We start from the raw sequence: 9,859 nt of genomic DNA, 5'->3' as shown, positions 1-9,859 counted from the left end.
CCCAAAAGAGAAAAAAAAAGTCGTGTTTGGGCCGTCTGGCGCAAATGCCATCGCCTTGGGCATCCCAAAAGAGAAAAAAAAAGTCGTGTTTGGGCCGTCTGGCGCAAATGCCATCGCCTTGGGCATCCCAAAAGAGAAAAAAAAAGTCGTGTTTGGGCCGTCTGGCGCAAATGCCATCGCCTTGGGCATCCCAAAAGAGAAAAAAGAAGTCGTGTTTGGGCCGTCTGGCGCAAATGCCATCGCCTTGGGCATCGATGCCCAAACCCTGCTGCATCAAAACCGCAACCCCCTTTCTTCCCCTTTTCTGTCTCTTCATTTCAACATTCCCCAAACCCGATTTCCTCCCCCTCTCAAACCCTAATTCACCCACACAAGATCAAGAGCATTTTGGAGGCAATTTCTTCATTATTTTTGGGCTTCTTCCACCTCTACCCATCTCCCAAGGTATATTTTCTAACTTGATCTTGTAATTTCAATATTATTTTTTGAATGAATACATGGATGATCTAGTGGTTGAATCATGAGTAGTTGTGAATTATTATCATATTGTATGTTGATTTCCATGATCAATTTAACAAATTTAGGGTTTAAAATGGAGATTTTGTACAAAATACAAAATTTTTTGGGATTTTATGCAAACCTGAAAATTCTTAGGGGGGTTTGTGCAAAAACACATAATTTTTGAACATGCAATTGGGTGAGTGATTTCAAATTAAGAATATGATCTAAAAAAAATTTGGGGTATTTTATGTAAATTTTGAAAATTCGAAAATTCAAAAAGTGAATAATTGAAGTTTGAATTGAGTACACTTCTCATATTCGAAAATTTGTATTGGATAATTGAGGATATTTTATTCAACATTTGTAAGGTTTAGTTTATAATTGTCATATCAACATGTATGTTTCACCAATCAAGTTATCAAAATTTTAAACTTTTTTTTCTAAAAGAATAATTTTGAGGAAATATATTGTCAAAACAAAATTCTGATAACTTGAAATTAACTCATGTTGAACAATTTGTAGCTATATTATTTTCAAAAAAATTTAATAATAATAAAATAAATAAAAATTAAAAAAAATACAAAAAATATATATATATTGGAATTTTGTTATTAAAATATTATTTTTTTTCTTTCTTTTTCTGTAGATGCCCCCAGAAAGAAATCCTGAGCAAGTTCATCATCTTCTGATCCTTCTGATACCGATATAGATAGACCCATAATTTTGGCCAGAATTGTGGGTCTTAATGTTCATTTTGAGAGGGGTTTTCAGATGAGTGCATTACAGACATATCAATCCACAATAACCATGTTAACTGCAGTAGGTCTTAGGAGCATGATGGCTAAACTCTTAGAGAAAACAAACATTTCATTAGTGCATGAGTTCTATTCTGGATGGGAAATTGATCCAGATATAGAATTTTTAGATTTTTCTATAGTGAGGGGTGTTAGGGTTATTTTCGATCTTTCCACTATCCGTGCTACCATTGATCTTGTAAAACCACCCACTGATGTACCAGATTACTTCCACTTAGCCTCCACATTACAGCCTGGTACACCAGAATACCTGATGTACCAGATTACTTCCACTTAGCCTCCACATTACAGCCTGGTACACCAGAATACAATAACATGTATACAACCTTGTGTGGGAGGATCTTTACATCTAATTTCGGTTCAGGAAATCTCAAACCAAAATACAGATTAGGATCTTTACATCTAATTTCGGTTCAGGAAATCTCAAACCAAAATACAGATTACTTAATCTTTTCCTGTACTTTGATTTGAAACCCACCACTGCATATTCTGTCATTACCCCCCACGACATTCTCCTTCTTTATTGGATAGCCACTGGTCAGCGGTTTGATGTAGCAAAGATTATATTTGTATGGATGCGCTCATCAGTGGAGGGTGTGTTGGATTGGGTCAAGACACAGTATGCATCACGAACTCAGCTCATTACCCCTATTTCATCACTAGACTCTGCCATATATTTCATGTTCCAGTATTTGCAGAGGATAAGTTAGAAGCAGGGAAGGGGTTACTAAATGATCAGACTGTGAGGAGGAGCATTTCAGGGCGAGATCAGTCCGGTCCTTTAGGTAGAGAGCCTCCTCAGCACCAGTCAGATACACATGACCCCATTCGAGAGGAGATGGATAGGATGCAGAGTCGTATGGACAGGATACAGATTCAAATTGACAGGATGCAGCGACAGATCCACGAGATGCATGGTCAGATAGAACATGGAAATACAGATGGACCTCCACCTGAGATTCATAGTTTTATCACACCATTTCAGCCAGATGATTTCCCAGGAGAGTATGAGGCGAGACCGAGTTTAGCAGCTATCGCTGATGATGTGGATGACGATATATCAGGAGATGAGCAGTGAGGGATGTTCTTTTTATTTTACACAGTCTTTGATTTTTATTTCGGCATGTACTTATTAAACTGTGATATTTTGGATATTATTTGCCTTAAGGACAATGCAAAATCTGGGTATGGGGGTGTAAGCTAGTTAGCCTTTTGTTTGTATTTTGCTAGTTAGTATTTTGTATTGCTATAATGAAAAAGATTTTCTAGGGGATTTACATTTGAGTTATATATAAAAACGTTTTCTTGATTATTAACTAGCTTCAATTAGAATATCTAAATATATCAAAGAAAATTAGTTATTTACTGACTTCTTTAACTTGGCAAGTTGACCAAATTTTATGGGTGTATTCACTACAAACCCTCACGAGACTACAACTCGTCCACTAGGGTAACCTAGGGGTTTAAAGGCTGGGTGTATTCACTACAAACCCTCACGAGACTACAACTCGTCCACTAGGGTAACCTAGGGGTTTAAAGGCTTGTCATATGAGCTAAATACAACCGCGATTCCGGCGAAAGTAAGTTAGTTTTTCTTTTCTCTATCTTTGCTAGAGGACTAGCAAAAGTTTAGGTGTGGGGGGTACTTGATAATCACATTTTATTACAATTTTATACTCTCATTATCTATTTTATATGAATAAGTATGACACTAATAAATTTTTTTATCTTTAAATGTAGGTTAATGAAGAAAAAATCCCAAAAATCTCATCTCTCAACAAAGGCCCTTGAGTAAATGAAGAAATAAAGCAAAAGAGAAATCAAAAAGCCCATTGGAAAATCCAATTGCCAAATTATCCAAAAGCTCAAGCTAAAAAGAAGAACTAAAGCTCCAAAAGCCCAAAGACCAAGCCCACAAGCCAATGGAAGAAAGGATCTACGGACAACAAAAGGAGAGCATCACGCATCGATGGGCACATAGATGGGCGTATCGATGCGCTTATCGATGCGCTTATCGATAAGCAAGTAAATGGTAGTTTTAAAAAGCATGTGATTCTAAGGAATGTGATACCCCCTCTACTTGAAAATTTTAGAAAATATTTTAGATATAATCATGTAATGAACGAGATAAAAGCAATGGAAGAGAAAGATTGCACTTGTGGAGATCTTAATGAATAATAACTCTGGTTTTGGTTGGAACCCTAGCACGTAAAAAATTTACTTGTTCCGACGAAGTGTAGAATGGCATTTTAGAGGTTGGTTTATGTCATGTTATTTCATATATATTAACTTGAACATAATATTAATTATTTTCATATATAATGTTGTGGGCCCGTCCAAATACTCCAAATCCCAAGGATAAACTGTTTAAGGATTTTGAGGATATTCATATGGTATGCAGAGACCATGGCGCTTCTGGCAGATGAACTATAGGTTTAGGTCCTGATGGCTTGGATGAAGCATGCTTAGGAAGTGGTTAGGGAGGGCATAATTGGTGCTGATGCTGAGATAAAATCACCGGATAGAGGAGATGCTACTGTAAATATGCAACATGCTATCACCGTTCCCACTAACAGTTTGTCATTTTCTGGTTCTAGACCATCCACTTTGAATAATGGTAAATGAAGGCGTAGGTCAATTGGTATTGCAGCCACGTCCTTTGCATCATCCCAGTTATCGTTGCAAGAGGTGGGAGAGGGAGTTGTCACTGTAGGTAAAGCTTTTTATGAGTTAGTTAATGAGTTGAGGAAGGTAATAAAAGATTGGAATAAAGAATGGGTTGATGTTGTTATGTCTACTTCTAAATTGTCTAAGCCACAAAAATAGAATATACTCAGTGATAATATCCCACAGGACGTGAAGGATGTCTTTATTGACATGGATGCAAAAGACCGCTATGAGTTTCTACATTTTAGGTTGACTGGTGAGATAATGAATGAACAAGCCAATTCTAATCCAAATGATGCATATTATGATTCTGATTTCTTTGAAGATGTTTAGAGGCGGTAGTTTAGGAGTTTAAGATATTGCTATGTTTTTTGAGATGTGTTATGGTGTTAGGATTATGTAGAATTTTATATTGTCAAACTATTTTTCATTGAGTAGGTGAAAGTTGGGATAATGTCATTTTCTTTGAGATTTGGAAAGTATTTTTAGGATCAGTGTCATTTTAGTTTATCAAAACTCTTTTATTAAAGTATTTGAAAAGTATTTATTTTTAGATTATTGCTATGATTTTATTTATTTGCTTATGTTTTGTTATCATGTTATTTGACTTGTCAGCTATCTTAGTTTAGTGTATTTAATGGATGAAGTTTCTTATGTATCATCCTAACAAATGATTCTTGTATGTTGTGCAGATGAGCGTAGTGCAATATTATGTTTTTCTTCTATTTTTAATAGTTTGGTAATTAATGATTAGCATACAACACCATATTATGTTGTGTAGATGAGCGTCAAGAACGAACAAACTGCCAATTTTCACTAATTTTTCACTAATATATGTTCATTTACAGTCATCTTTTTTGATAAAATGAATTATACACATTTAAAATATTATCAGTCTCCTTGTGTGCAAATAATAGAGTGCTTTATTTATTTCCTATGCACATAAGTTTAATGTAAATTGATTATATCTCATTGGTTATATTAATTAATAGGATGCAGGAAGATCAAAATTTTCCCATTTTATATTTACATCATGAGGACTTCGATGATAATCTTTTGATTCGCATAATCGGATTAGCTGCTGAGGCTGCATATCTGATCACAAAGATATCAGGACTTCTATCACAGAAGTTCATAGCAATTACGTTTAGTTTTCGATGTCCTCGACGTAGTATTACAGATCTTTGTCTCACATACTTACAGTCCAAGATGGATAATCATCAACAAGTTTTTTGTAGAATTTACTGTTGGCCTTCTTATTTTGATGATGTTTAACAAACAATTTATGACTAATATTGTTTGTCTAGTGTTTGTGGTTTTCTATTTATTGTAGACAAATAATATTGTTGGAGGATGGATGAAATTGCGCATTCATGATCATATCCAATGGAGGTTGACGGAATTGTGGAGTAAAGCCTATGCAATTCAAAGTTAAAGATTCAAGTTCAAGCTTCATCCATAAGTGTACCAAGATAGAGCTTCGTTAAAGATCAATTCAAAGTTAAAGATTCAAGTTCAAGCTTCATCCATAAGTGTACCAAGATAGAGCTTCGTTAAAGATCACAAGCTTGGGTAATTTAGTTTAGGAGTTTATATTATGTGTGTTAAGTACTTTAAGCTCAATATCATATACACACATTTTATTAGTTTCTATGTATATATATAGTTATATATATATGTACACATTTTGGATTTTGGTTTATCCACAAACAAAGTTTTTACAAGCATATAAATAAATATTTATATTCATACATGTTTGTTTTTATGTGGATAAGTTGGTTTGGTTTAATTTCATAGATATGAAACAAAAATATATTCATATACATACTCATATGTTTCATATTCTATTGTATTTGTAAAAATTCTGTATTCATTGTTTATAGACTTCATAACAATAGTTTATATCTCTCTTCAAGTCTATAAAATCATTTTGTAATGTTTCAAAGCATGGTTAAGCTAAAATGTCAAAACTCATATGTTTACATTTTCATGTTTTGGACTATTTTGAAAAATGATGATATTTTTCATTTGTGAGGACCTTTCTAAAAACCAGTTTTTGTAGCATGTGTATTATTATGTCTACAATCATTTTCCAAAGTTTTACATTTTTTGGAATTTATTTGATATTTTTAAACATGGTTTTAAAATCAGAAAATCAACTTTCAAACCTGTTTTCTCATATGTCAGTTTACGATCGACCGTCACGGTCGATCGTGCCTTTGATTTTCCTTATGGAGCCATCAATAACTTTCACGGTCGACCGCTACGGTCGACCGTCAGCTCAAAAATTCTCACGGTCGACCGTCAAAGTTTCTGGAATTTTCTGAACCTCGAAAGTGGCTCGCGGTCGACCACAAGATTTTCACGATCGATCGCCGTTCACTCCAACAGTCATTTTGTACAGAATCTGATTTCTGATTCTGTTGGTTTTTTGGTCATTTTTGTTGGGCTTTTGGCTGAGGTTTTGAGACGCTATAAATACCCCATTGATCTTAGTTCTCATAGCAATCCAAGAAGTTTTTTAAACAAGAGTTTTAACAAGAGTTTAAGTGTTGTTTAAGTTTGTTTAAGAAGCTTTTAAGCATTTGAGAGTTTGAGTTTGTGAAATCAATTTCACAAGAGCTTGAGGAGATCATCTATTGGTGTTTGAGCATCCAACTCTTCTCTTCTACTCTTGATCTATTTAGAAGTTTTCTAAACTCAATCTAGCTTTATATTTTATATTGTTTGATTATCATTTTATTAAGCTAGTGTTCATATTAGGTTTAGTTGATTTTATTTTCTCTTTGTTTGCACACACACAACCATTGAGCTTATTGTATTTATATTCATAGTATAATTGGGTTGTGGGATTGTGTAACTTAGAGAGTCAGCTTATAATTCGTTCTCATCCATTGTAGAGAAAAAACACTTTGTATTATGCTTATTGTGAGAATCACTTTGTAATACACTTGTACGCCGAGAGAAGTGTGTGGCGAGAGTCGGGGATTGTCCCAAGAGGAGTGGCGTCGGTTGACGAACCTAGGGAGAGGTTGTATCCGAGCACTTGAGAGAGACATGTCTAGTTCCAACACTTGAGAGGTTGTAGAGTGGGATTGTAAGAGTGTGTTAGTTGTAGAGTTTTCGGTAAACTAGAAAACCGTATTGTATGGTGTAAACGTTATTCGGGTAAACGTAGAAAACATGGTTGTGATAGTGGAGATCTCTCGAGGTGAGGAGCGGAGACGTAGGTCAAGTGGTTAGACCAAACTCCGTGATAATATCATTTTGTTTGTGATTGCATTGGCGTTCTTGTTCTTGTATTCATATCGTATATCGCTTTTGTGTATTGCTCTTTATATTGCCCTATCTCTTTTGTAGATTGTTTATTTTACCCTTGTGTTAGTTTATATATCCTTGCTCATATATTTATAATATCTCATTGCTAGGATATATTTATTTGTTCATATTGCTTATTCTTGCTTGTAACATATTGTGTATGTATCTTGCAAAAATAATTTATTAATTAGTGATGCAACATAATTATGTACCAAAATTACAAGTGCATAATTAATCAAGTTATAGTATAAAAAGTTATCGATCCCACGAGGAAGGTAATTTTAAGAGATTATTAGAATTGGTTCTTATGTTTTGTGCGTGACAAAAATAGGATTAAAGAATAAGTGTGATTATAGAGAGAGATATGATGAGTGATTGTTTTGAATATATGCAAGTAACAATAAATTGAATTTGAGTGAAGAGAAGTAAGAATCAAAGAATAGAATAAAAAGCAATAATAACAAGAGAAAAAAATCAAGAAAACAAACGATGGAGAATTCAATTAAAGATATGAGAAATCTAGAATTAAATCCACTAGCTAATTTCAATTACAAAATACAAACTATTCTCTTTTTATCATATTTCGACTTAGATTTATTAAGCATTGACTGTCAACCATTTAAGGAAAGTATAACCTATCAAATTATCATCAAGTCAAAATTACAATTCATGATAAGAATAACAACAAGATAGTAATGCTAGAATTCATAAGCATAACCTATCAAACCATTTAAGATAAGCATAGATTATCAAATTCTTCTTCTACCAATTAGTTCTCTAGTTGATTATCCTAAACATGAATATTTTAAGTGCAAGAGAATAATTTGCATAATATAAAGGAAATTAGAATAGCATCATACAATTCTAAGATTCCTACAAGAATTAAATTCACATCTTAAGAAATAAAAACAAGAAAAAGAACTAATTACAAAATTAAAAAGAAAATAAAAATCTAAACTATGAACAAGAAATAAATCTAACTACAAAGAATTAAAATCTAAACTACAAAATAAATTATAAAAATTAAATGCATCAAAATAAATCTACTCTACAAATTAAAGTGCAAAAAGAAATAAAAAGACAAGAAAATAAATCTACACTATAAGCATGAATGTAAATCTAACTAATAAGCAATAATAAAGAAGTTACTAAAAAGAAATAAAAGAGAGAAATAAAAGAAAAGCAAACCTTCAAACTTTTCTTCATCTCCATCATCATCATCCAACAAAGAGAAGAAGATTTAAAGTGGAGAAAAAAATTATTTTTATTAATTGTAATAAAAGTTACAAATTTAGAAGGCCTTCTCAATTAAGAGTAGTCCTCCTCTCCAAATGGAGTTACAAAATTTTTCACACCTCTAACCCCTCACTCTCTACCCCTATTTATAGTAAACATCAGTGAATGAGAGCCACTGGATTGAAATCTTATCAAAAAATAACAAATTACAGCCCTTAATTCGTAACTGACTGTACGATGGTATCGATACCAGCATCGATAGGCGTATCGATGTTGGCATCGATACAGGCATCGATGCTAGCATCGATGACCCCATCGATGCTGGCATCAATGTCAAGCCCTCTCCAATTTCTGTCCGAGCTTCCTCCTTGTGTGTTGGGCTTTTGGCAACTTGGGTTTTGGGGCTTTTGGATAATTCTTGATTTCTTCATGCATTTGTTTTGGTTTTGGCTTTGGGCTTTGGCATTTCTTGGGCTTTAATTCTTCTTCTTAGCTTGGGCTTTTGGATAATTTGGAAATTGATTTTCCAATGGGCTTCATTGCTTTATTTCTTCATTTAATCAATGGGTTTTTGTTGAGAGATGGGAGTTTGATATTTATTCTTCATTAACTTGCAATTAAAAGATAAAAATAATTATTAGTGGCATATTTATTCATATAAAATAGATAATGATGGTATAAAATTGTAATAAAATGTGATTATCAAATATCTCCATACCTAAACTTTTGCTAGTCCTCTAGCAAAGAAAAGAAAATCCTAACTCACTTTCGCAGGAATCGTGGTTGTATTTAGCGCATACAACAAGCTTTTAAACCCCTAGGTTATGCTAGTGGACGAGTTGTAGTCTCGTGAGGGTTTGTAGTGAATATACCCATAAAATTCGGTCAACTTGCCAAGTTAAAGAAGTCAGTAAATAACTAATTTTCTTTGATATATTTAGACATTCTAATTGAAGCTAGTTAATAATCAAGAAAATGTTTTTATATATAACTCCAATGTAAATTTCTTAGAAAATCTTTTTCATTATAGCAATACAAAACCAAGTCAAATCTTAGAGATTTAATTTAAAAGTTTTGAAAAGAACATGCTAACTCTTTGTTTTAAATAACTTTCAAGTCTCTTGATCAAAAATTATTTTTCAAGACCATATATACAAAATAACAATATATATAAAAAATTGGTTAGTGTTATATATATATATATATATTTTATTCACTCTCTAATTCTTGGTGATTGTTTTCTATTTTAACGGGCTTTCTAAGTGACCATTTAACGAGTTTTGGGCCAATGAATCCCAACCCAATTGGGCTTAGGTCATTAA

This window comes from Asparagus officinalis, chromosome 9, assembly GCF_001876935.1.
Source record: "Asparagus officinalis chromosome 9, Aspof.V1, whole genome shotgun sequence".
NCBI lineage: Eukaryota > Viridiplantae > Streptophyta > Magnoliopsida > Asparagales > Asparagaceae > Asparagus > Asparagus officinalis.
Note: the sequence above shows the minus strand (reverse complement) of the source record.